General features: G+C 37.1%; 1 non-coding gene and 1 pseudogene across 1 annotated transcript; both read left to right on the top strand.

Moving 5' to 3' along the window:
• Positions 1 to 812: 812 nt before the first annotated feature.
• Positions 813 to 2,348, top strand: LOC148211945 (acetylajmalan esterase 1-like; annotated as a pseudogene).
• A 15,674-nt stretch (positions 2,349 to 18,022) lies between these two features.
• On the top strand, positions 18,023 to 18,127 carry LOC148211946 (small nucleolar RNA R71). Its single transcript, XR_015790587.1, has one exon. It is a non-coding gene; the product is annotated as a small nucleolar RNA R71 (small nucleolar RNA).
• Positions 18,128 to 27,166: the final 9,039 nt, after the last annotated feature.

A 27,166-nucleotide genomic window follows, 5' to 3' on the forward strand; every position in this document is an offset into this window, starting at 1 on the left:
TTCCTTTTCTTTTTATTTAAATAAAATATTTTTTAATTAATTTTTTCCTTATTTTGAAAATTTTAATTAATTTAGCCCGAACAATTTAAATAATCAATTAAAATCATTTTATGTTATTTCCTTTTCAACTTTGATTGTTTAATTGGTCAAGTAAAATCATATTATTTTGTTTTCGACTGAAATTTGATTAATTAATTAAATTGAATAATTTTCGATTTTGATCATTTGATCTTTTCTATTAATTAAACCTAATTATTTATTTTTGACTTTTGTGTTTCCATAAATTGTCCAGACTTCAGTCCAAAGAGAATTTTCATTCATACACATATAAAGAAATTCAAAATTAAAATTTAAAATCAAAATTCAAACTCTTTTATCCCATTAGAATTCGGAAGAATCAAACGTATAAATAATATTTTACTTTTTTTAATAAATAATATTTTAGACTAATTATAAGTATTAGTAAAAAAAATAAATGTTATAACATAATGAATAGTCATTATTAAGCAAAGCGGCTTTATTTTATTATGATATTTGAAGTTTCAAAATGCGTTTTTCTTGTAACTTAAAAAACAATCATTTTGATTTTTGGATTTTTACTTTTTTTACTTTTAAATTTAAAAATTAATGAGAAGGAATTCCGAATCTTAAGAGGATAAAGGAAATTAAAAATTAAATTCAAAATCCTTTTATCCCAAAAGGAATGGGAAGAAATCAGAATCTATAAATAAGGCCTCACCATTATTCCACTCTTCACTCGCAATTTCCCCTACGAAATCACTTTACACCAAAATTCTCTCCCTTTCGCAGCAATGGCGACTTCATCTACAACATCATCTTTCTCTCTTCTTCTTCTTCCTCTTCTTTTTCTTCTTCTCTCTTCTCCTTCCGCTGCCCATCCACTAAGGGCGTGTATGTTCGATGCAATATATCAACTCGGCGACTCAATCTCCGATACTCGAAATTTGATTCGAGAAAATCCTAACACTCTCTTCTCTCACCCTCCCTATGGTGAATCCTTATTCCATGGTGCCACTGGTCGCTGCTCCAATGGCCTACTCATGCTCGATTACTTTGGTAACCTATTTCTACTTTTATCTACTTTTTATTTCTCTAATTTCACTTTCTTTGCAATTTTTCTCATAAAAACATACGTTAATGGTGATTATGCAGCTTTGGCCGCGGGGCTTCCATTGGTGATCCTTATCTTAACAAGGATGTTTTGACAAATCATGGAGTCAATTTTGCAGTGGCTGGTTCTACAGCTTTGTCTTCCGAAGCTCTTCTTCGCAATAAAATCTTGTCTCCCGTTACCAGTTCTTCTCTCGATCATCAACTTGATTGGATGTTCTCTCATTTTAACTCCATTTGTCTTAATGAAAGAGGTAATTATGCACTTACCTTCTATTTTTAGGTATAATATTTTCATTATTTTCTCTCATTGTAATATTGACTTTTTTTTTTTAATTTTTACATTTATATGTTACAGATTGCAACGAGAAGTTAGGGAGTGCTTTGTTTCTGGTGGGCGAGATTGGCGGGAACGACTACAATTATGCACTATTCCAAGGCAAAACTATATCAGTGGCGAAAGATATGGTGCCAAATGTTGTTCAAACCATAAAAAATGCGGTTGAGGTAATTTATAGTTTGATACTTTTTACAAGTGGTGTGGATTGAGATTTTTCCTACTAATTAATATTCTAATCCCCCCTCTTTTTTTTACGATGATGTATGCAGAAAGTGATAAGTTATGGTGCTACTCGAGTCATTGTTCCCGGAAACTTTCCAATTGGATGTTTACCCATCTATCTCACTGAATTCCAAACCAATGATACTACTGCTTATGATGAACTTCATTGTTTAAAGAGTTTGAATAATTTGGCAAGTTATCACAATGAACAAATCAATCAAGTCATTGACGTATTGAGAAGGGAGAATCCACATACTATTATTGTATATGGCGACTACTATAATGCATTTCTTTGGATTCTTCGCGATGCATCTTTGCTCGGTATGCTATTCTTACATTTTACCTAATAAATTCAGATCTTAAGACTTTGTTTGTTTGGTATTGTTCTTCTATATAAGTTATTAATGCTTTGTTTGCTGTCTATATTTATATGAGCAGGGTTTGATGGAGCTTCTTTGCAAAAGTCATGTTGCGGGATTGGGGGTGACTACAACTTTAACCTCGTGGAGATGTGCAGACTTCCTGGTGTACCAATTTGCCCAAACCCTGATGAACGTATAAGTTGGGATGGAATCCATTTGACGGAAAAGACTTACAAATTCATGGCTTATTGGCTCATCCCAAAATGTTCCCAAAATTGCAATGCATTGTTTAAATTTAGTTATTGTTATTTTTTTTTCTTTTTTACTTTTTCAGAATGTTGTGTTAAAACCAATTAAACTGTGGCCTAAAAAAACGGAGTTGGCAATGAATTAAAAATTTTATTTTTTCAACTTCAAAGAAATGTGAAAATCAATTAAACTGTGGCCTAAAGAAATAGAGTTGGCAATGACTCAAAATTATCGACTCGAGTAGACATTTATTTCAGATTTTCTCAAGTAAATTTCAGAGACTCCACATAGTTTGTTAATATATATTATTTATTACTTTAATTAAAAATTTCGCCTCCAAATTTTCTATTCACTTTATCTAAATTATCCTGAAGGTTAAATAAAAAAAAATCCATATACTTTGCTATTTGTTTTTAAAAATAGCCTCATTTTTCTTAAGTTTCAATTACTATCTCTAACTCGTTTCGATAATATAGTAAACATCCATAACATTATAAAGAAAAAATCGACATTGTAGAATCTAGTATATCGATCCTCTCTTTTAATCCTCAAAAGAGCGATTGTCAGCAATAATTCCAAGACTCTCTTTTTCATGTGTGAAAACCAAACTATTTTCTTCATTATGATCCAACTATCTTTCAATATATCTTCGCGTTAGTTGAACTACTTTTTAAAATTTTAGAGACTTAAAATGTCTTATTATGAAGAAGAGATTAAAAATGTTCATTTCAAAATTTCATGACTAAAAATCTCCATTGACTTAGTTCCTCAAATTTAGGGACGGAAATAAAACATAAATCTTTTATAATACAACAAATTGAGAATATAGGAATAATCTAGGGAACAAATGAGTGACAATTACCTCTGATTTATACTCTTGTTGGTAAATCAAGTATAAATTAATCAAATTAATTTTGTTGATTGAATTTTTTTTTTTAAATGATTGTATTCTTTTTCATTTTTAGTTCCTATATTTGTTTAAAATTAAATATCTAAGCTTTGAAAGATTTATAACGTCATTATTATATGATTACTCAGTAAGTCATTTTTAATGTAGCATGAACATAAACAGATGATAGGTAATAGTACTCGAATTGTATTAATATATAATTAATAAGGTTACAAATTGTGTAAATATAAACCATTAAAAAATAACAAAATTACAAAATTTATACAATGCAATATTGGAGAGAGAAAAAAAATTGTCATGTAAGTCTTTTACGTCAAAGAGGCCGCTTCATCCCGACTAATATACTTATTATTTGGTCAAACTGGTATTTCAAGAAGTCTGCACAATTTCACGAGGTTAAAATTGTAGTTACCCCATATTAATAATCATGGGGTTCCATCTCAAAACCAATTGGCAACGAGAGGAGTAGTTCATGTCTCTTTAACATGCCTCCTCAAGATCATGGCTCTTTTGGCTCATCGATCTTGACCGGATCCCATTTTTTGGACCGGATGCTCGTTTGAGTTTTGGGCTCTGATACCATATTAATATTCATGGGGTTCCATCTCAAAACCAATTGACGATAAGAGGAGTCTATGTTTATTATAAACTCATATAAATTAAAGTCCCTTCTTTTATCAATGAATTCTACCACATGGTTTTTGCAAATAAGTTCTATCAAATCCGGTGTAAATATGGCAAGCAACAATACTAATAATTGAGAAATTTAATATTTTGTTAATCAAAGATAATACGAAGCAACAATCTTACAATTTAATATTATTTTTTAGGATAAAATATATTTTTTGTTCCGTTTGAATTAGATATCTATTTAGTCTTGAAGTTTCAAAAGGTGCACTTTTAGTTTCTAAAGTTTAGAAAATGACTTTAAATGGTCCTTGAGATAAATTGAACTAAGATGATATGACATAACTGACGTGGCAAATTTTAAATGAAGTGTCATTTTTTTATTTTAAATTATTATAACTTTTGTGGCTTTTTATTGGATTATGTGCATTTTCTCAGCTTTTCCTTATTTTTTTCTCTTTTAACTCTCTCTTTCTCAGTGTTCAAAATGTCGATGTCGATGAAAATATCAAGGTCTCTATTTTACGAACATGTCGATGTCGATGGATATTTCGAGAAAAATAATTGAAATCGTGGAAATTGATGAAAATTTTTTGAATTAGGAAATAAAACTTAGATTGTAGCTTAATTAGCCTATAATTGATTACCTTTAACCATTAAATGTAAGAAAATGACCATTTTACTTATGAAAATGTCGATCTCGATGGAAACATCGAAAAAAGACTTTTTTCTTTAATGAAGATTGATGGAAATTATTTGAATATGTAAAGTAAACTTTAATTGTAAACTTTTGACTACTTTTTTAGTGTTTTTCATAATAGGATTCATTTGGAAGTGAGATAATTACCGAGGTTTTCAAACACATTTCTAAATTCCAATTAACTCGTACCTGTTTACTTTTTACCTACTTCTCTTTTCAAATTTGAATTTACTCATTTTTCAAACACATTTTCAAATCAATCATCAATTCAAATTTCCAATCAAATTTACACAATTTTCAAACACCTCAACCTCGTGATTGTGTCATTTTTCCAAATTATCTATCAATGAGATCCATATGTTCTTCATATTCTACTCATTTGAGCAACTACCTTCAAAACTTTCCGTTTAGAATAATCGGGGAGAACTATTGTAATTTATATCAAACTTATCAGGATAGTGCACTAGATCCTCCGAGATCATCTTTTTGGTATTAATTAAGTTACCTATTCTACTTCATGTTTCACCACTATTTGTATATAATAATATTTTATTTTTTAAAAATTCTAACATTATTTCAATTTTTATATATGTCAATATTTCACATATATTGTTCATAAGTAAGGACTAGATTGGATTAGAAATTATCAATAAAGCAAATTCCAAATCTTATTAGTTATACTTTATACCGTATTAAAATTCGAATGTCTCATTGATGAAATAAAATAACCTTAAAGAATAAGAAGAAAAAAAAATACAAGTCGACATTTGAGTCGACATATGGACACTTTGTCGACATTTCGACATGTCGACGAGAGGGGGGGAAAATCAATTTTTCCCCCTATGTCGATGTCGACATGCTCGACATGTACCATGTCTCTCGATATTTTGAACCTGCTCTTTCTCCTTTCTTCCCCATCTCTTCTCCTTCTTCGGCAATAGCTTGCCGATGCTCCGCCGATCAACGCCGACCACCGGTGTCCGGCACCACTGCCGTTTCAGAATATACCGGCGACCGCTCCACGCCCACAACCACTGGCGACCACGACGACCTCTGGTCATTTCAGATCCGAAATAAATTTGGTTTTAGATCTGAAAAGAATGTTCGGTTTCAGATCTGAACAACGTTATGTAGGTGCGAAGAATGATGGTAAAAATAAGGGTAAATGAAGGCGTGGATTTTCAGCGCAGTGGCAAACTTATGCCGGAGATGAAGAAGAAGAGAGGAAGGAGAAGAAAAGAGAGAGAAAATTCGTTGGCGCGGAGTGGTCGCCGGTATATTCTAAAATGGTAGTGGCGTCGGACACCGCCGGAGAAGCAGAAGAGACAGAGGAAAGGAGAAAGAGAGAAAGAAGGAAGAGAGAGAAAGTGAAAAAGAGAAAAAAATAATAAAAAGAAGAAAAATGCCACATAATCCAATAAAAATACCACATCATTAGTCAACTAACAGTCAATTTAACTCAATGACCTATTTGGAACCATTTTATAAATCTTAGGAACTAAAAGTGCACCTTTTGAAACTTCACAACTAAATAAACATCTAGTTCAAACCACAAAAATGTATGTTGCCCTATTTTTAAATATAGAATAGCTTACCGTATATAAAAGTATGTCGGAGAATCTAAAGCAATACATTATAGTGACAAAAATAAATATTTAAACTTTTTAAATAGTTAAGCTCATCATGTAACATGACTTAAAAATTTGTTTTATAAAGTGTCATTTTCATAATTTTTTTTAGTACAACATTTAGGGGGATTTGAACTTGCAACCTCTTGATTGGTGAAATATACCAATTATCATTGAGCTATACTCGCTTTTATAATAAATTGATTGAAGACTTGTCTCACAAAAATTGGAATACTTGTCTCATAATATATTGTTTGGCTTAAAATAAATAATATGACTTTGTCATTGGTCTGTTCATACTCTTTAAAAATTTTCAATACTACCCTTTAACTTTTTACAAAGGTTTTAAAAATACAGCCTTTTGAGAAAACATATGTATGAGTCAATTAACGTTTCAAATTTACTTTAAAAGTATTCTTTCTTCATTGTCAAGAGAGTTTGCTTATATATTGTTGGTCAAAATAGACTTTTGGTCCTTATACTTTTACTAAAGTAACCATTTAGTCATTGAACTTTAGTTTGTAACGGTTTAATTCTCGTACTTTCAAATTAGTAATAATTTAGTTCCCGAACTTTAATATGTAACAGTTTAGTCTTTGTAATTTAAGGTTTGTAACAATTTAGTCTTTATCGTGATTTTTTTTTTAAGATTCTTATATGATTGATAAATCAGACCAAATATGTTTATAAATTAGAAAGATTAAATTGTTATAGGATAAAAATGGACGCTTAATTTTAGTAAGATTTTTCATGATAAGGACTAAATTGTTACAATTTTTAAACTACAGTGGACTAAATCGCTACAAACTAAAATTCAGGAACTAAATCGTTACTTTATTGAAAATACAATGACTAAATCATTACAAATTAAAGTTTAGAGACTAATCGTTTCTTTAGTGAAAGTATAAGGACTAATTGTATCTTTTAACCTATATTGTTTTATTCAATTTTACCCTAAGATCCTCTTAAAAACAATAACTTCTTCCCCATTTTCTCTATTTTTTCAAACATAATCCAAGCAAATTTTCACATTAACTATCACGTTTTGAAATGATAGAAGTTTTTTTTAAACCAATATCAAAATTTAAGGGTATTTTTTTATAATTTAGCTTAAAAACTGTTCAGAGAGATGGAAAGAAAATGAGTATCAATATCTGAAATTTGGGCTTGATAAAGAGAATTAAAAATTGATTACATTGCCATTAATTATTAGGGGACAAATTATGCCTATTTAATTATATTTTATATTAATTAAAGTACATGAAACTTTTACTAATAATAAATCATATATATAAACAAAATGTGCATGCGAAGTCTTCTAAAATTTTCTTGAGATTTCATTGACAGATAATCCGAACAAACATTGTTAGAATTTATATAAACGAATTAAATTTACCCAACCCATCAATTTAAGCTTTTGGGTTGGAGTTGATAATTTTTAATCAGTTCTAACTCTGTTTTTCAAACCACAATTCACGAAAAAAAGGAAAGAAAAAGGTAAAAAAAAAAAAAAGTAAACATGAGATTATATAACAAATGGAATACTTGAATTTCATTAATGAATCAATAAAGACCTAACTAAATCATAAACATTACGAAAAAAGTAAAAAGGAAAAAAAAATCACTCAAACTAAATTTAAACAATGCAGTACAATTTTGGAAAGATGTCGTGGATGAGCCAATATGCCATGAATTTGTAAGCTTTTTGCGTCAAATGGATTCCATCCCAACTTATATGTTCACGAGGGTTTGGGCAAACTGGTACACCAAGAAGTCCGCAAATCTTTATGAGTTTAAAGTTGTAGTTGCCTCCAATCCCACAACATGATTTTTGCAAAGAAGCTTCATCAAATCCTACTCATATAAATATAGATAGGAAACAAAATATTAATAATTTATAGAAGAACAATATCAAATAAACAAAATCTTAAGATCTAAATTTTATTTTGTAAAATGTAGAATAGTATACCGAGCACAAAAGCATGGCGAAGAATCCAAAGCAATGCATTATAGTAGTCGCCATATACGATAATAGTATGTGGATTCTCCCTTTTCAGTACTTCAATAGCTTGCTTGATTTGATCATTGTGATAACTTGCCAAACCCTTCAAACCCTTCAAACAATGAAGTTCATCATAAGCGGTTGTATCATTGGTGCAATTTTTGACGTTGGCTTCTCCTTTTCTAAATCATAAAAAACTAAAGACATTTTAGTCAAAATAAGATCTGGAAAATTGGGGGATGAAATACCTTGTAGAGTGGCCGGTGGAGTATCCTCCAAAATTGCGCCAGGCGCAATTTGGCAATGTATTTCGACCATGGTTGAATCTGAGTGCTCCAATGACTTTGTGTCGTGCTCGGTCACCACTAACCTATTCTTGACCTTCTACATCCATATCAACAGTAGCGGAAAGAGGGGGAGGGATAGATAACTCTAACGATTCGGAAACGGGGTTGACTTGAGAGGAATTCAACCTATGGTATTTATTCATACTACCTAATTCAATTTGAATTTCTTCACTCATCCTCTTTGAGTTTTCCATAAATATTTGCCATTTTTTGTTTAACTCCATCTTGGCACAAATTTCCTCATTCTCTTTTATCCCTAGTTTCTTTTTTCTTATTCACAATCTCAACTCTCTCGTTAAGCCTAGCAATTCTCTCATCTAAATCAGAACCTTTATCACCCATGAATTGATTTTTTCTAAGGTAGGCCTTGCTAAATTCTTCTAATTTCTTCTCACTCTGGCCTCCTTCACTAACCCTAGCAACATGAGGTTCTAAAGTCACTTTTTCAGAATTTGCATTACCTATGGATAGGTTCTTTCTAGGGTTCATTCTTAAAGCATCATCTATTTTCTTTCATTGTTCCCTAGGATCAAAAATTAACCTTTCATGAGAAATCTTAGGGGGTTCAAGAGGAATCATACCTAGTGGAGTAGGTGGTGGAAGCATCGCCTTTTTCTTCCCCTACTCTTTGTCGGATGGTTTAGAGGAGGAAGAGTCTTCCATGGTTTTTGATTCTTGCTTCACGATCAACACAAAAACTCCACCTTCTAATCCTAAGTGTGTCAAAAAAGAGAGAGGTATGAGGGATTTAGGAGTTCTTGAAGATTTGATGAAAGAAAATTTGAAAACCAAGTTGGGATTTTGGAGGTGAAAAACGCAAATGAGGGAGAAGAAGACTTAGGGATTTTGTTTTCTGTTTTAAAACATATTAGGATTTAGTAATGGGGCTATTGGGTATAGTGTATGCGCTAGTTTATTGTATTTTCCTTTGCTTTATGATAATGTACACCCCACTCGAGTTTAGTTCAAGTTGGAGTTTGTTGGGTGTGTTGCCCTAAACTCGTAGTTTGTATTATGTAAAAATAAATGTATATTCAATAAAGTTTTATTCAATAAATTTGTTGTCGAAACATAGCATTGCATTGTCCAAATCCAATAAACTAAACTGCTAAGGTTATTTTAATGTAATCAGGACAGTATATCCTGGGTATATATTTGATATACCCCTGATATATGAATGAATAATATCCCGTGAATAACCTAAAGGGTCTATAGTATATGGATAAGGCTGGGTACCTTATCCTGGCAACACTATGGATACGACCCACTCTGTAAAGGTTACAGACGACTCGATCCAGGTCGTTCGTGTGGAGACATGCGAGTGGGGGCATCCTATACAATGAGTTTGTATAAGACCGGACCACGAAATAGACAATCTTTAGATGTAACACCATTAACTAATAGGTTGCTATTTCTTAGGATGACCAGGTAACTCATTCTCAATCCTGAGTGAGTTATGGACTCCTGCCCGTGAGGGCTCGTCCTTTGATATGTATGGGTGAGAGTGGCCCGAGATATGGCATACAATATGCTATATGATTTTAATTAAAATATACATTCATAATGCATAAAATAATTAAATAGTAAAGTTGGAACGGTTTTTGGCACCCTAAGAAAACGAAATAATACAAAATTAAGAAAACGACTGCAACCGCTCTCGAACCGCGAATCGGAGCCACGGAAACGCGCCGAAGAACACCCGGGATAGCGCCTCTACGCCTAAGGGCAGCGCCACAGCGCTGCTGCAGAAAAAAACTGCAGCAGCAGCGCCGCAGCGCTACAGTGCAGCGCCGTGGCGCTGTGTGCTGTCCCCGCAGCGCCATGGCGCTGTCTGCGCAGTTTGCTTCGTCTTCTTCGCTGTTTTCTGCAACTTTTTGCCTAATCCGACGCCACGAACGACTTTCGAGCGACCCGGACTTACAGAAACAAAGCAGAAACATAATGCCCAAAACACCGAGGCCTTACATGATCGAATCACGAAGAAAAACGCTATCTAAGTGCCAAAAACCGGAAATTTTTCAACCCGCAAACCCATATTTCGAAAATATGAAATCACCCACCAAACTTAGTGATTTTGATCCCAAAAAATCAGAACAACAACTTGGCTCTGATACCAATTGAAGGGATGTGATTCCCGGAGCGGAAGCGGATCTTCGTTGCTGATTTTCGGGATACAAAATCAAATTTCAAATAAGAAAAATACAGAGGAAACTTTACCTTTGAAGAACGTTTCTTCAACGAGTTTCCCTCGAACACCACCACTATGTCTTCCTCGCTATCCTCTTGGGTCTTGGGATCGTGCTGGTGGGAGCAATCCTTTGGAACGAAAGGGAAAAAAACGAGAGAAAGAGCTTGATTGAGAGAAAAAAAACTGGGAGTTCTTCTTACTGCAAAATACAAAACCAAAGCAGTGACGTGGGGTAACTCCCCACGTCACACTAAACTCCCACTCCCCTGCAATTTTGCAGGGGAGTTTAATATTATTAATATTAATAATATTAATAATATATATATATTTATATTTATATATAAATAATTAATATATATATATATAATAATAATAATTAAAATATAAAATTAATTTATTAATTAATAAATAATTATTAATTATTAATCCAATTAATATATATATATAAATCAAATAAATAATTAAAACTTAATTATTTATCACAAAAAATAGAATCATATTCTATAACATTTCTCTCGTATAACCTATAGTTCTAATGTACATCTTATGCACATTATTTTTAACCTATAGTTTTAATATGAATCTTATTCATATTAATTTTATTTGAATCTCATTCAAATAATTTCTCTTATAATATATAGTTTGGTTTTATAATTAACTATATATTATAATGTATCAATATATATATAATCCCTTAAGTAATTTGAACAATTCAAATTCCTCCAAAAACTTGATCTTCGTTTTACCCGTTATGAGCTAGCAAGGGGACCTAAGGGACCTACAGATCCGAAGCTCCAACTATGCAAGATTAATCGGTCAAACTCATTGACCGAGTTAATCAAGATTCGTTAACTACAGGTCATTCCACTAAAGACCCGCAGTTGCACTCTTCTCAATGCAGAACGTTTTCGTGTCCACGGATATACGACCATTAATGACGAGTCAATCCTTCACCAGTGCTCGTAACTCAAGTTGGGTCAAATTATCGTTTTACCCCTGAGTTACATCTTACTCCTTAAACACCACTGCTCCTCTAATGAACAACCCGGTTATGGTCCAACCAATAACCGGAAGTCCCTCTCGGCCAATGAGAGGGTGGGGCCCCTTGTTCAAGTCCCGGAGTCAGCATTTAAGGGAACACTCATCTACTCCCCTAAAGTCGGGGAGGAGTGAATTTCCTCTTGTGAAGTTATGTTCCCAGCTCCCCACTCGGTCTCGTCTCCAAAATGGTAGGAATGTTGAGTCGGCGACTCGGGCCACTCTCACCCATACAGATCAAAGGACGAGCCCTCACGGGCAGGAGTCCATAACTCACTCAGGATTGAGAATGAGTTGCCTGGTCATCCTAAGAAATAGCAACCTATTAGTTAACGATGTTACATCTAAAGATTGCCTATTTCGTGGTCCGGTCTTATACAAACTCATTGTATAGGATACCCTCACTCGCATGTCTCTACACGAACGACCTGGATCAAGTCGTTTGTAACCTTTACAGAGTGGGCCGTATCCATAGTGTTGCCAGGATAAGGTACCCAGCCTTATCCATATACTATAGACCCTTTAGGTTATTCACAGGACATTATCCATTCATATATCAGGGGTATATCAAATATATATCCTGTATATCAACTATATACCCAGTATATATACTGTCCCGATTACATCATAAATAACCTTGGATGTTTAGTTTATTGAATTTTGGACGATGCAAAGCTATGATTCAACAACAAATTTATTGAGTAAAACTTTATTAAATAGACATTTGTTTTTACAAAATACAAACTACGAGTTTAGGGCAACACACCCAACAGGGGCCTCTTATGTTTTAAAAATAGCCAATTTAAACATAACTCAAATAAAGCCCACAAAAACCATGCTCCATAATTCGAAAATCGATTTTTTTTTTTAAATTGCGCCTGACGCAATTTTGAGGAGGGTAGAATTTTGATCCTGCAAAATTCAAATTCAAAAACAAAAATTAGATTTGAAATCTACACAAAAAAGCCTTAAAGAAAATGTAAAAATTTTGCAAAAAGAAGACAAAATCTTTTTTACATCAAAACACCCTTAACACCGACAGAGGGACTGTTCTCACTGTTTTTTTCATGGATCTTTCAGTAGTACAGAGGTTTTGCCTCTGTAAATATGCTCGCCAAAGTATTTTTTTACTCAACGTCCATTTACCTTAAAAATATTACCTTTCAAATCACTTAAATCCACAATTCCATATGGATAAACACGTTCAACTACAAACGGGCCCGACCATCTTGACTTAAGCTTACCTGGAAACAACCTTAATCTAGAATTGAATAACAAAACTGAGTCTCCAGGTTCCAAATTCTTATTCATTATTTTCTTATTGTGCCATTTTTTGGTTTGTTCTATATACATCTTAGCATTCTCATAAGAAAACAGACGAAACTCATCCAACTCATGTAGTTGTATAGCAACCGAGCTTCATCTGCAGCAGAATAGTCAAAATTTAGTTTCCGCGTAGCCCAAAATGCTCTATGTTCTAATTCTAGGGGAAGATGACATGCTTTACCAAAAACAATGCGATAAGGGGACATGCCTAATAGAGTTTTATATGCAGTTGTGTATGCCCATAATGCATCATCAAGTTTAATAGCCCAATCCTTCATATTTACATTCATAGACTTCTATAAAATTAATTTTATTGCTCTATTGGATATCTCTGCTAATCCATTAGTTTGAGGGTGGCAATCTTATGATGAATATTATACTTTTTTAACAAATTACTCACTCTTCTATTTAAAAAGTGTGTACCCTCATCACTAATCAAGCATCTAGGTGTACCATATCTCGTGAAAATAAACGTTTGCAAGAAAAGAGAAACTACCTTGGCATCATTAGTAGGGGTGGCCAAAGCCTTAACCCATTTCGAAACATAGTCAACAGCCAAAAGAATGTAATTCTTACCGAATGAAGGCGGGAACGGACCCATGAAGTCGATGCCCCAAACATCGAACAACTCAACTTCCAATATTGGGTTTAAGGGCATCTCATGTTTCCGTATCAAGTTACCTGATCTTTGACACCGGTCACAACTTTAAGCGAATATATGAGCATCTCAAAATAGGGACGACCAAAAGAAGCAACTTTGGAGGATCTTCGCTGTAGTTTTACGTCCAGCGTAATGTCCACTATATGGTGATTTGTGGCACACCTCCAAAATCTCTTTCTGTTCATGCTTAGCAACACACCTGCGAAGAATATTATCAGGTACCAATTTGAATAATAAATGTTCATCCCATCTATAAAACCTAACATCATGAAAGAAGTTTTTAATCTGGTGCTTATTTAAGTCATTAGGAATTATGTTGCTAACCAGATAGTTCGCATAATCAGCACACGAAGGGACTTCAGAAATGGCTGACCGATGCTCATCAACCAAATGTTCTCTAATTTTCGAGTTATCATGTTGCAAAGAAGACTCTAGCCTAGACAAGTGATCTGCTACTTGGTTTTCTGTTCCTTTCTATCTCTTATCTCTAAATCAAACTCTTGTAGCAATAATATCCATCTAATTAACCTAAGCTTGGCTTCTTTTTTAGCAAACAAGTATTTTAATGCAGAATGATCCGTGAAAACTATCACCTTAGTCCCAATCAAATATGAACAAAATTTATCAAATGCGAAAACAACAGCTAAAAGCTCTTTCTCAGTCACAGTGGAGTTTAACTGACTACTATTCAAAGTCTTACTTGCATAATAAATAGGATAAAGAGCTTTAGCTTTTCGCTGACCCAACATCACACCCGCTGCAAAATCACTTGCATCACACATTAGTTCAAATGACAAGTTCCAATCTGGTTCAATTATGATAGATGCTGAACTAAGTGCATCTTTAAGTGTCTCAAAAGCTTTCAAACAGTTTTCATCAAAATCAAACGGTCGATCTACTTCTAACAACTGACACAAAGGTTTAGAAATTTTCGCAAAATCTTTTATAAAACGGTGGTAGAAACCCGCGTGTCCTAAGAAACTTCTAACACCTTTTACAGTAGTAGGAGAGGGTAATTTGGTGATCAGATCTATCTTAGACCTATCGACCTCAATTCTTTTTCGTGAAATTTTGTGACCTAGGACTATACCTTCACGTGCCATAAAATGACACTTCTCCCAATTAAGCACAAGGCTAGTCTCTTCACACCTTTTTAAATCATTCTCTAAATTTTCTAAACAAACTTCAAACGACCCACCAAACACAGAAACATCATCTATAAATATTTCTACCGTGCTTTCTACCATATCAGAGAAAATAGCAGTCATGCATCTTTGGCAGGCGGCGGGAGTGTTACAGAGACCGAACGGCATCCTCTGGAATGTAAATGTCCCGTAGGGACACGTGAACGAGCTTCTCCTATATCTAGCTCTTTAAAGACAGAAAGAGGCATAAGATTAATGTTTGCGCCTAAGTCACATAATACTCTTCCTAAGTTCTTACCACCTATCGAGCAAGGGATAGTAAAACTACCTGGGTCCTACACTTAACAAGCAAGAGATTCTCTAGAGTATCACTACTGCATTTTGTTAGGGCTACCGTCTCATGCTCACCTAATTTCTTATGCCTAGAAATGATATCTTTTAAAAACTTGGTGTAATTAGGCATCTGTTCTAAAGCATCTATGAGAGGGATATTTCAACCGTTTCAATATTTCAAAGAACTTCTTAAAATTACTATCTTGACTCTTTCTAACTAATCTTTCGGGGAAATGTGGAAGAATCTTAACATTACTTATGTGCGGACTAGTGCAAGGCACTACTCCTTTGTCGGTCTTCTTACCTTTCTCCTTTGAACTTACGGGTTCTGCTTTCTCTTCTGGTTGTGGAGTGGAGACTGATGTGGAAATAGGTGTAGCCACATCGGTTCCTCCATCTGGAAGTGAGGGTCCGTCATAACTTAGTCCTTTTCTTGTGATGATTGCCTTACATTGCTCTTTACCTTCACGATCTCGCTTCGGATTCTCTGTGTGTCCAGGCAATTTACCTTGTGATCTAGAGTTTAGGTCCTTCGCTAACTGCCCCTTTGCATTTCCAGGTTCCTCATCGCAGCTTCATTCCTTGTCATGTATTCTTTCATCATGGCCTCCAAACTTGTCTTGTTACCACTTTGCTGAGTGTTATTTTGCACTCTTTGTTGATTATACTGTTGTGGCGGCAAAATAGGTTGTGTCGGAAAACCAGGAAGAGTGTAGTTTTGTTTGAATTATTGAGCAGCTGCTTCCGCTCTGCTACATGCTCTTCCTTTGTTCCAAGAGAAGTTTGGATAGTGCAGGGTTGTAGGTGTTTGAATATGGATTGAAGTTCCGCTGGGTGACTGAGGTTATGCTGAACGCACGCACTAAGCGTGGTAACAATTCTATAGATGCAAGCGCACACCTGTCAGAGTAATATAAAATGGATGGAGTATCCAAGTATCGATCCTCAAGGACTTCTAAATAAATTCCAAACTCTAAAGTTTTAATGAATAGTGAACGTTGAAATGAGTGATTCTTGTAAAATGGGAAGTGGTCACAAATAATGGTTTTAGATTTGGGATTTGGTCTTATAATGGTAAAACCTAGCCCGAATTACTTCAAGTTAGCCAACAAAGAATCAAGGATACGCTAAGGACGATATGCATTTTACTTTAGGAACCAACGACTACGCTTTTAACTTGACTTATGTTTAAGCAAGTTCAAAGTCCTAAGACATTCCCTAATATGTCTATTATGAGAGATATCTTAGTTTTAGGATGGAAATAGTCGCAACCTCGGGTTAAGGTCTTATGTCTAGGCTACTTAACCGGAACCCTTATGTCTAAGGCACTCCTCTCCTCGATTTAACCACTCAACAATGCAAATAAGCAACCTTTTCAGTATTGACTTGTTAAGACTTACAGTGGCCTTCTTTAAATCCTAACTTTTTGGGAAAACATGTTGAGCAATGAGTGGAAAGCAAAAACACTACTTCTTAGTAACCCTTTTTAGAAATAAAAGGCTAACTATCCATAACCGGGCTAGAGACGGGAATTTAGAAAGACATATTGAAGAAAATACAGTAAGTAAAATGGTTGAAATTGAAATGCATGTGTGAAAAACAAAAGTTAACTAACGGAGAGTTTTGCTCAGAGCTTCGCCCTTCTCTTTCAAGCAAGAGGGAGTGTCACGTGCTCTTTTCTCCAAAAACACAATTCTCTTAACTAAAAATAAAGTAAAGGCAAAGTAAAGATAAGCTAAGTGCTGGATTTTTATAAATTTGAATAGGTAGAAAATAACTAAGTAACAACGGAAACAAAACAAAGCTCAATAAAGGAATGTAAAGTGCTCGGGATTTAAAAACTAAAGGCAACTAATGAAAGCAACTCAAAAGTACTTAGAAAGCAACAAAGAAACAATAAGAATGATCAAGAGAAGGAAGCAAGGCTTGATGAATTTGGTGGAGAAGCTGTGGAATTTATAGTTGTGCAGAATTGGTTAGGTAGGTCCTAAAACGCTGGTGGATCATCCATTTCCAACTTCTTTGACTGACCAAATCATGCTCAAACTGATAGTGGAACACTTCTTCTACACGTATGCATCGGTTGGAACCACCAAAACGCATTGGAAGACGCGTTTCATTAAGGGCAAAGTTGGAAGAAAACCAGGATTTCTGCAGCCTACCAGGCGCCTGGCGCCTCCAATGAAGGTTTTTCCGTCTTTTTGCTTCTTTTGATTAATTTGCACTCCCAAATGGTCCTAAAATGTCATAAATACAATATAAGCCAACCACAAACCATCATATATGAATTTTGCATGAATTGGAACTCAAACGACCGAGAAAAAGTCCGAAACAAAGTTAAAACATAGTAAAAACAGCATCTAAAACCTTCTTTTTACGCATGTAAACAAGCGTAATCACTGGGAACCTTGACCTACATAGAAAATAGACATTGGATTAGCTGGACAGTTCTCATACAGGTGATTATCACCACAATAAACACAAGATATGTTAGAAATTTGTAGAACAGGAGAGAGTTCAAGAATCGCCACTGATGTAGCGGGTTTGTTGGCCTTCTCCATTGTTAGTTGTTTCAACATCTGGTTCATGGCTGATATTTGAGCCTGCAATGAGCCTGATCCTGTTGATGCTTGCTTTTTCGCAATGACCTTCCTAATTCATTTTGATCATTGATGTTCGTCATCTTGTTCAAAATATCAACGATCTCATTAACTGACTTCTCTAACAAAGAGCCATTGGCTGCAGTGTTTAACATCATTCTCGATGGACGATCCAATCCTCTATAAAATTGCTCAATCTGCACACATGCGGGCAATCCGTGGCTCGGACATCTTCTGAGTAACTCCTTGAAACGCTCCCAAGCTTCTTAAACTGCTTCGTTTTCCCTTTGTCTAAAAGACAAAATCTTCTTGAAGGTTTCCGTTCCTTGTCAAAGTATGGTACTTTGCCAAGAATTTCTCCGTCAGTTCAGCCCATGTGGTGATAGAATTTGGTTCTAGTGCATTTAGCCAAGTCCTTGCACTGTTCCTGAGAGAAAAATAAAACATTTTTAGTCTTAGTGTATCGTCAGAAACACCAGGAAGTTGAAATGCATTAGCTATTTCAATAAAAGATTTGAGATGGGAATAGGGATCTTTGTTAGTCAATCTTCCAAACTGGCCCATCGTGTGCAACATGTGGAACATGACTAGCTTAAGCTCGGACTGCGCGGCTTGGGGTAAAGAATTACTTATCCCTGAATTTAAGTTGTGGAACGCATGAGTGACATAGTTTCGCATGGCTACATCTCGGTTATCAGCTAACAGGATTAGATTAAGAACTTCTCCTGCTCGGTTTGCTGCTCCTTCAACTGCCATATCTCCGTTCATAGGTGGATCTTGTGGAGGTGGAGGATCTTGTGCATTTCGATTCATCTCGATGGTCTCTTCTTCAACTTCTTTATCTTTTTGATTTTCTCAACCTCTACTCACGCCTTATCCTTTTAAGGGTTCTTCCAATCTCTGGATCAAAGGTCAACCAACCAGACCCTGTGTTCATACACAACTCCTTTAAAGGTTAGATATAACAATTAAGTCCAATGACAAAGATATGCAACAATCACACATGAAACAATTCACTTAAAGAAAATATATATTATTTTGAAAATTAAGTCCCCAGCAACTACGCCAAAAAACTTGTTGGGACTTTCTCTATCTTTAAAAAATAAAGACTCGTGCAAGTGCGCACGGTCAAAAGTAATACTTGAGAGTAATCCAAGGTCGAATCTTCACGGACCTGTTGGCTTTCAAAACAGTTTTTAAGAAGTGAATGATTCAAATATGCAATCGTGGTTTAAGGAGAAAATGGTGATCAAAAGTGTTGTTTTTGGTTTGAAATGTTAAGCAATTTTATAAAACTCAACCTCCTTGCTTCTTACCTTAGTTTTGATGCAAAATATGGAAGATACACACTGTTGGGAAAATGCGCCAGGCGCAATCTGGCTTTTCTTGAGAATTTGAGTTCTACTCTTTCACTACCGCTTTTGGTTGCTACAGAGGCTAGGGTAACCTACAATCATATTTCTATGTGTGATTACAATCCTAGAGAATATTTATCAACTCATTAATTATGAGCCAGGGCCTATGTATAGGACCATGTTTTATGCACTTATATCTAAGTCACATCCCATATTGGTTTCCTATTATTTTACCTAACCCACCATTCTCAGAGTTTGGGCTTTAGTGTATAAATCAAAATCCCACTGACCAAATCAAAATCCCTCCCAAAACTTAGCCATCATAACTCAATCACAGCATTCGGCGAATGCGACGGTGCAACTGCACCACTCTCTTATCTCGCATCTCTCTCTTTCCCTCTCAAAACTCGGGCACCTCGACGAAGGGGACTGGGCATTACATACAAATATACAAGTGTACCTCTCTATTATGCTTTTTATGGTGTTTATTATGAACGATCTTTCATTTGAATCTTATTTAGGTTTTTTATTTTTCATTTCTATTTGTAGGGGGAACAGAAAGAAGAAAGACATAGAGAATTTATTTTCTAAGACAAGGTTTGCAAGATCTAGAAACCTTTGGAATCATTTAGGACTCTGAAATTTTGTTATTTCATATGAGATGTTATAGTTTCTATGAACCTTGTTATTTTGTTCTTTCGTAAGAGATATTTTAGTTTCTATGAATCCTTTTAGACGATTTTCTTAGTTCATTCTGTTGGGTGTGTTGCCCTAAACTCATAGTTTGTATTTATGTAAAAACAAAATTATATTCAATCAATTTGTTGTTAAATTCATAGCATTGCATTGTCCAAATCGAATAAACTAAACATCCAAGGTTATTATCATGTAACCGGGACAGTATATATACTATTTGATATACCCTCGATATAGATGTGGATAATGTCCCGGGAATAACCTAATGGGTCTATAGTATATGAATAAGATTGGATACTTTATCCTGGCAACACTATGGATACGGTCCACTTTGTAATTGTTACAGACAACTCGATCCAAGTCGTTCGTGTGTAGACATGCAAGTGGGGGTATTCTATACAATGAGTTTGTATATGACCGGACCGCGAAATAGTCAATCTTTAGATCTAACGTCGTTGATTAACATATTGCTATTTCATAGGATGACCAGGCAACTCATTCTCAATCCTGAGTGAGTTATGGACTCTAGCCCGTAAGGGCTCGTCTTTTGATCTGTATGGGTGAGAGTAGCCCGAATCACCAACTCAACATTCTTACCATTTTGGGGACTAGATCGAGTGGGGAGCTGGGAACATAACTTCACAAGATGAAATTCACTCCTCCCTGACTTTAGGGGAGTAGATGAGTGTTCTCTTAAATGCTGACTCCGGGACTTGAACAAAGGGCCCCACCCTCTCACTGGCCTGAGAGGGACTTCCAGTTATTCGTCGGACCATAACTGGGTTTTTCATTAGAGGAGTAGTGGTATTTAAGGAGTAAGATGTAACACAGAGGTAAAACGGTAATTTGACCCATCTGTGATTACGAACACTCGTGAAAGATTGACTTGCCATTAATGATCGATATCTGTGGACATAGAAATATTCTATAGTGAGAAGAGTTCAGTTGCGGGTTTTTAGTGGAGTACCCCGTAGTTAACGTATGTTGATTAAGGTGATTAATGAGTTTAACCAATTAATCTCGTAACGTTGGAGCTTTTGATCTATAGGTCCATTAGGTCCCCTTGCTAGCTCGTAAAGGGTAATTAAGAACATTAAATATTGGAAGGAGTTTGAATGATTCAAATTTAATTAAAGGGAATTTGAGTTAATTGTGTATGACACAATTTAATATAATGTATGATGATAGATTATAAAACTATATATTATGAGAGAATAATGTGAATCGAGTCGAATCACAAGCGATCAAATGTTAGAATTCTAGCTCTTCCAGAGTGGTATCTCACTGATGGCTCGGGCCCCCCCGGAAGGAGGCCTTCTTCGCCCTCCACCTAAGCTGCGTAGGAAATGCCCAAAGCCAATCCTAGGGAACGGGGGATCTTGTGGAGTTCTTACGCTTTCATGTCTACAACTCAGTTCATTCAGAGCCTTCGGCCGGTGCGTGCTCCTTTTTCAAACCACAACAACTCTGAATGTTAGGGAAGATAAGGGAAGACCAGTTGAGCAAATCAACCGAAGGGACTTGACTTATTCGAACCAAACGATAGCGGCTTAAAACTCAACCTATCACGAGTAGTGTCGCTTCTTGATCGGCGGGGAGGAGCATCTCAAATTATGAGGCAAAGGATCAAGTGCTTTGACTTGTCTCCCTAGATCCACCACTGGTTGGATTTGAGAGCCGTGTCGTTTCCCTGAATCCATACGTGTTTCTGTAGGTCTTAGTGTAACCGTTTCCGCTGGGGATTCGATCCCTTCACTTTCCTTGTCAAATAATTTGCTTGTCATGCTTTGAATTTTGTTGTTAATGTGTTTTGCATAGATGATTTTCTCTTTGTTCGCAATTGTTTATGGTAAGCCTTAGAAAATTCCATGTAGTGAGGATTTTGAGTTTGTGGCACTGAATTCTTATGTACCAACGAAAGTTTGTTTTGGCCTAGACATGTTCATATTTTTTTCAATCAAGTTGGGAGCCAAACAGATAATTTTACAATTGAAAGTTTGGTTCCGGCCCTATTCACCTTATTTTTGGAAGAGAACGGTCGAGACATTCAAAAAGTAGAGTCCAGTCGGGAAATCATCTTATTACTTGTTTATGTCTTTTTATCTGCCAACTATATAACATCTTCAGGAACAAAGAAGGGTGACCTATTTCTAGCTGATGTTAACACTCAGCTGAAGAACAAAAACATCACAACTAATATCGAAGTCTCCAACATTAAAAGTACTTACTAAACAAAATTTTGGACGTTTGAAGACGGTCTGTTTGTTGAAACCTCTAGAGAAATTGTTGCATTATAATTGAAAATGTTACATAGCATCAGTTTAATTTTCTGGAAGAGAAATTATTGAATTCCATGTGCTTACAATTGATACAAGTCATGAGTTTAATTTTGCTCAGAAAATATGCTGATCATAATTTATCCTTCTTTGCATTACATTAGTGATTTTCTTCTTTGCATTACATTAGTGATTTTCTTATCTAGGTTTTTTTTTTTTTTTTTTTCTAGCTATGCTGTCTTGAACTTTGATATTCTCAAAATTCAATATAAAAGCTTTCCCAGACATTGATAATTTGCTTGTCGTGGTAGGTTTAACTAAACTATTTATGTGAACATCATTGGAAGGAAAAGAATTTTAAGTTAGGTTTAAATGAATATATTAACTTTTCCTCTTTGATACAATTACTTGCAATTTTATATTCGTACAATTTATTATTTCTATAAGCTTAATTATTCGTCTTGATTATCTAATATGCTTATCTCAATGTAACCAAAAGTTTATACCAACTCCAAAGAATAAGAGCATTTTGTTTTTTTATGAGTAATTGATTAAACATCTCAAGTCTGTTTCTGATTTGAGATAGTTGAATCCATATGATATTATTTTTTAAGTTTCCTCTATACAAAGAGGACATTCATCATTTCTTTCCTATTAAGCCAGAGCAATTTATTTTCATGGGATAGTTTTGGTCATGTTTATCTTTCTTTTACTATTGTTTCTTATTAGGCTAAAGCTAAAGATTAGTTGGGGTAGTTTTTTAATCTTCGTTCTATTGTCTCATTTTTTTTTTACATGTTTCATTTTTCATTGACATTGAATAACACCCATCTTTCTTTTAGATGAAATAAGGAATGAACGGTGGAAGAGTTCTTGAGAAGGAAGTTATTGAACCCTGTGCCTTTGGGGTGACCACAATGTGAATTTAGTAGAGTTTGGCTTTATAAGGATCATGCTTCTTAAATTAATTTAAGCAAGCATATTTTGATTCCTTCTTTTTAGAAATAATTAGTATTAGGATATCAATTTTAGGTAATCAACTAAATTTGTATTCATAGGACTCTGTAAAGCAGTTATATTAAGCAGCTTGTATGCGTTCCTGTAGTATTTCTATTTGAATGGATGAGCTCCACCTCTAAGGAAATGTCATGTTTATTTTAAAATATTGGTACACTTGTTGATAAGTACTTGTATATTGTAGATCTATTGTGAATACATAGAAAATTTGTGGTTCTTGCTTTGACTTTGGTAAATGCAGGTGCAATTATGGATTTTTGTCCTAATTTGATAATGATGCGACTGTACCATGAGACTTAACATAGGAATCACAACTTCGTACTTGTGTATCTAATTATAGATGCGACTTTTTATTCGTTTTCTTTATTTTGTAATTTATGGAATATGGCAGAGGATGTGACATTATCTTTATTGAAAAAGTACCTAAATGTGCCGAAGAAAGAAGTGATGTAAAGTAGAAGGTGGGACTAATTTGACAGAGCACATTTCAAAAATGTTGTTGCGAGTAGATCCTCACGACTTTGTTTGGGGAAGAGAATATCCTGGACACGTGGAGGACCCCTATTGGTGCTCCAAGATGACTCATGAGTCATGCCTAGCTCGGACCGCCGAGATCACCACCACTAGTGTTGAGAGATGCTAAGTATGAGGGTCGAGGTGAGCCTGGCCGAGGTCCGATCTACCGGGAAGCTCGGTAGGGGCCGATGTGAGCTACTGTCAGCGGCGTGATTATCGGGTGTAACCGTCGGTCCCGAGATTACCGAGTGTAACCGACGGTCCCGAGATTACCGGGTGTAACCGTCGCGAGATTAGCGGGACTACCACCCATAAGTAGAGGACCTCACTCCACGATCAGGTACGATGATTTTCTGACCTCGAACTAAACTGGGAATCCGACCTATACTGACTTGATCGTCGGAGTGCTCACCTTTTTGTGCAGGTCCGCCCAAGTATTCAGATCGGTCCGGAGGCCGAGTTCGAGCTGCAAATTGAAATACACTGTTGTGTATATCCTTGCATAAACATTTGGCGCCGTCTGTGGGGACGACAATCTAAGTCATCCCAATCCTTTTAAACCAATACGCGAGCGAAAATGGTTCAACCAGCAAACTCGACCAATACGGCAGATCGAAGGACTCTAGCTGCCGGCGATGCCCACCAGAGGGAGGTCGGAGTAGCAGTGGTAGAGGGGCAAGGTCACGACGGCCTAGCAACAGAAGCCCTCCGCAGGTCGGCACGAATCACCGCGCCTGCCTTACCACCTGCGCACCCCCCAAGGACATCCAAGGCCACCCGTGGCCGAGGTGGAACCTTTAAGAAAGGCGCCCGGGGTCCAGCCCCGGCCCCGACAAGTGAGAACTTGGACGCACTCCAGAGAGAGATGAAGGCAATGCGCACGAAAATGCGGTCCATGGAGGAAATGTATAACGAAATGATATTAGCTGCAGGCGCAGGGTCCCGATCTGAGAACCGAGTGACGCGCGTTGGCATACGCGAGCAAAGAGATTCCCACCTCGGCCCAGTCGAGGAGGAACATCCTGAAGACAACGAGAGCGAGGGACACACTCGCCAGAGAGGAGACCTCCGTGAACACCTCAACAGAAAGAGAGGCTCATCTCTCCGAAAAGGACAGTCACCATCCCGCTCATACAGGAGCTCCAACCAGCAGGCTGAATCCTCTCGCAACCCAGTAACTCCTGTAGGAGTGATTACAAGGGAGGAGTTCGACCAGTTGAGGGGCCAGCTCGACGCTCAGGTGGAGGCCTTAAAGGCCAAATGTGAGCAGAAAGAAGGTCCACTGAACGATGGCGACTTGGGAGAATCGCCCTTCACCTCGGACGTTTTGGAAGCACCGATCCCTCCGAAGTTCAAAGCTCCTACCGTGAAACCTTATGATGGGTCGAAAGACCCCAAGGATTATGTTTTGGTCTTTGAAGGCCTCATGGATTTCCAAGCGGCATCAGACGCAATCAAATGCCGCGCCTTTCAGATCGCGCTTCCTGGCAGCGCGCGATTGTGGTATCGGAGACTGCCAGCCAGGTCGATCTCGACCTACTCTCAGTTGAGAAGGGAGTTCCTCGCCCAGTTCTCTTCTCGGCATTATGACAAAAAGACAGCGACCCATCTCGCCACCATCAGACAGAAGAAGGGTAAGACGCTGCGAGAATATGTCACCGGATTCCAGGAGGAGCAGTTGAAGGTCGCACATTGCTCCGATGACTCGGCCATGTGCTATTTTCTCACCGGTCTAGCCGACGAGGCCCTCACGGTGAAACTTGGAGAGGAGGCCCCGACCACCTTCGTCGAGGTGCTTCAGAAGGCGAAGAAAGTCATCGATGGACAGGAGCTCCTCCGAACCAAAACCGGCCGACCAGAACGAAAGATCGGCCGGGGCAGAAGTGGAAAAGATATATAAAAGGCAGATCTCAAGTCCAAGGACAAGGGATCCTTTTCCAGCGGCCGAGCTGAGTATCGGAGGGCGGAGAATGGACCTACCAGGAGCCGACCTTACGAACGCTTCACCCCGACCACAATTCCAATTTCCGAGATCCTAACGAACATCGAGGAGTCTGGAATGGAAAAACTACTCAAACGTCCTGAGAAGCTTCGGGGAGCCCCGGAGAGGCGCAGCAAGGACAAGTATTGCCGCTTCCATCGGGAGCACGGCCATAACACGTCGGACTACTGGGAGTTGAAGCGCCAAATTGAGGATCTAATTCAAGATGGCTACTTCAAGAAATTTGTGGGAAAGCCCAGGACCAGCTCGACAGAGAAAAAGGAAGAGCGGAAGCGTTCGAGGACGTCGCCCCGGCGCACTGACCGACCTGCGGTCATCAATACCATTTTCGGAGGGCCAAGCGGGGGTCAGTCCGGACATAAAAGAAAGGAGTTAGCTCGTGCAGCCAGGCGCGAGGTGTGCATCATTAGGGAGTAGAGGCCGACCTGCTCAATCACCTTCGACGGTGCAGACTTGAAGGAGGTCCACCTGCCCCACAATGATGCACTTGTGATCGCTCCCCTGATTGATCATGTGGTGGTCAGGAGGGTGCTGGTAGACGGAGGCGCATCTGCTAACATCTTGTCCTTACCGACCTACCTCGCCCTTGGATGGACGAGGTCGCAATTGAAGAAAAGCCCGACACCGCTGGTTGGGTTCTCTGGAGAATCGGTCATCCCAGAGGGTTGCATCGACTTGCCGGTCACGCTTGGGCAGGACCAAACTCGGGTCACCCAAATGGCCGAATTCGTGGTGATTGACGGTAGATCGGCCTATAACGCCATCTTTGGGAGACCCATCATCCACTTATTTCGGGCCATTCTCTCGATACTTCATCAAGTTTTGAAGTATTCCACCCCCAATGGCGTGGACACGGTCCGAGGAGAACAGACCGCTTCAAAGGAGTGCTATGCCTCCGCACTCAAGGGCTCATCGGTCTGCGCCCTTGAAACTCTCGCCAGTAGGGATGGGACGCTCGAGTTGAAGGCCGACCTGCCGAGGAGGGAGTTTGCCGCACCCACTGAGGAGCTCGAGCTTGTTCCTCTTCTTAGTCCCGAGAAGCAAGTAACCATAGGAACCAAGCTGGGGGCCACCGACAGAGAGGAGCTAATCCACTTCCTCAGATCCAACTCGGATGTGTTTGCGTGGTTCCATGAGGACATGCCTGGCATTGACCCGAAAATTATGACGCATCGCCTCAGCATAGATCCGTCATTTCGACCTGTAAAGCAAAAAAGAAGACCTATAAACAAGGAGCGGAGTGATGTAATTGTTGAGGAAGTTAGCAAACTTTTGAAAGCTGAATACATAAGAGAAATTTCGTATCCCGAGTGGCTCTCCAATGTTGTATTAGTTAAAAAATCTAACGGAAAGTGGAGAATGTGCGTAGATTTTACGAACTTAAATAAGGCATGCCCGAAAGATTGCTTCCCACTGCCGAGGATTGATCAGCTCGTGGACGCTGATTACGCTTGTTTACATGCGTAAAAAGAAGGTTTTAGATGTTGTTTTTACA

Source organism: Momordica charantia (genome assembly GCF_013281855.1).
Source record: "Momordica charantia cultivar OHB3-1 chromosome 4 unlocalized genomic scaffold, Mcharantia_2.0 BLBB01000004.1, whole genome shotgun sequence".
Lineage (NCBI taxonomy): Eukaryota > Viridiplantae > Streptophyta > Magnoliopsida > Cucurbitales > Cucurbitaceae > Momordica > Momordica charantia.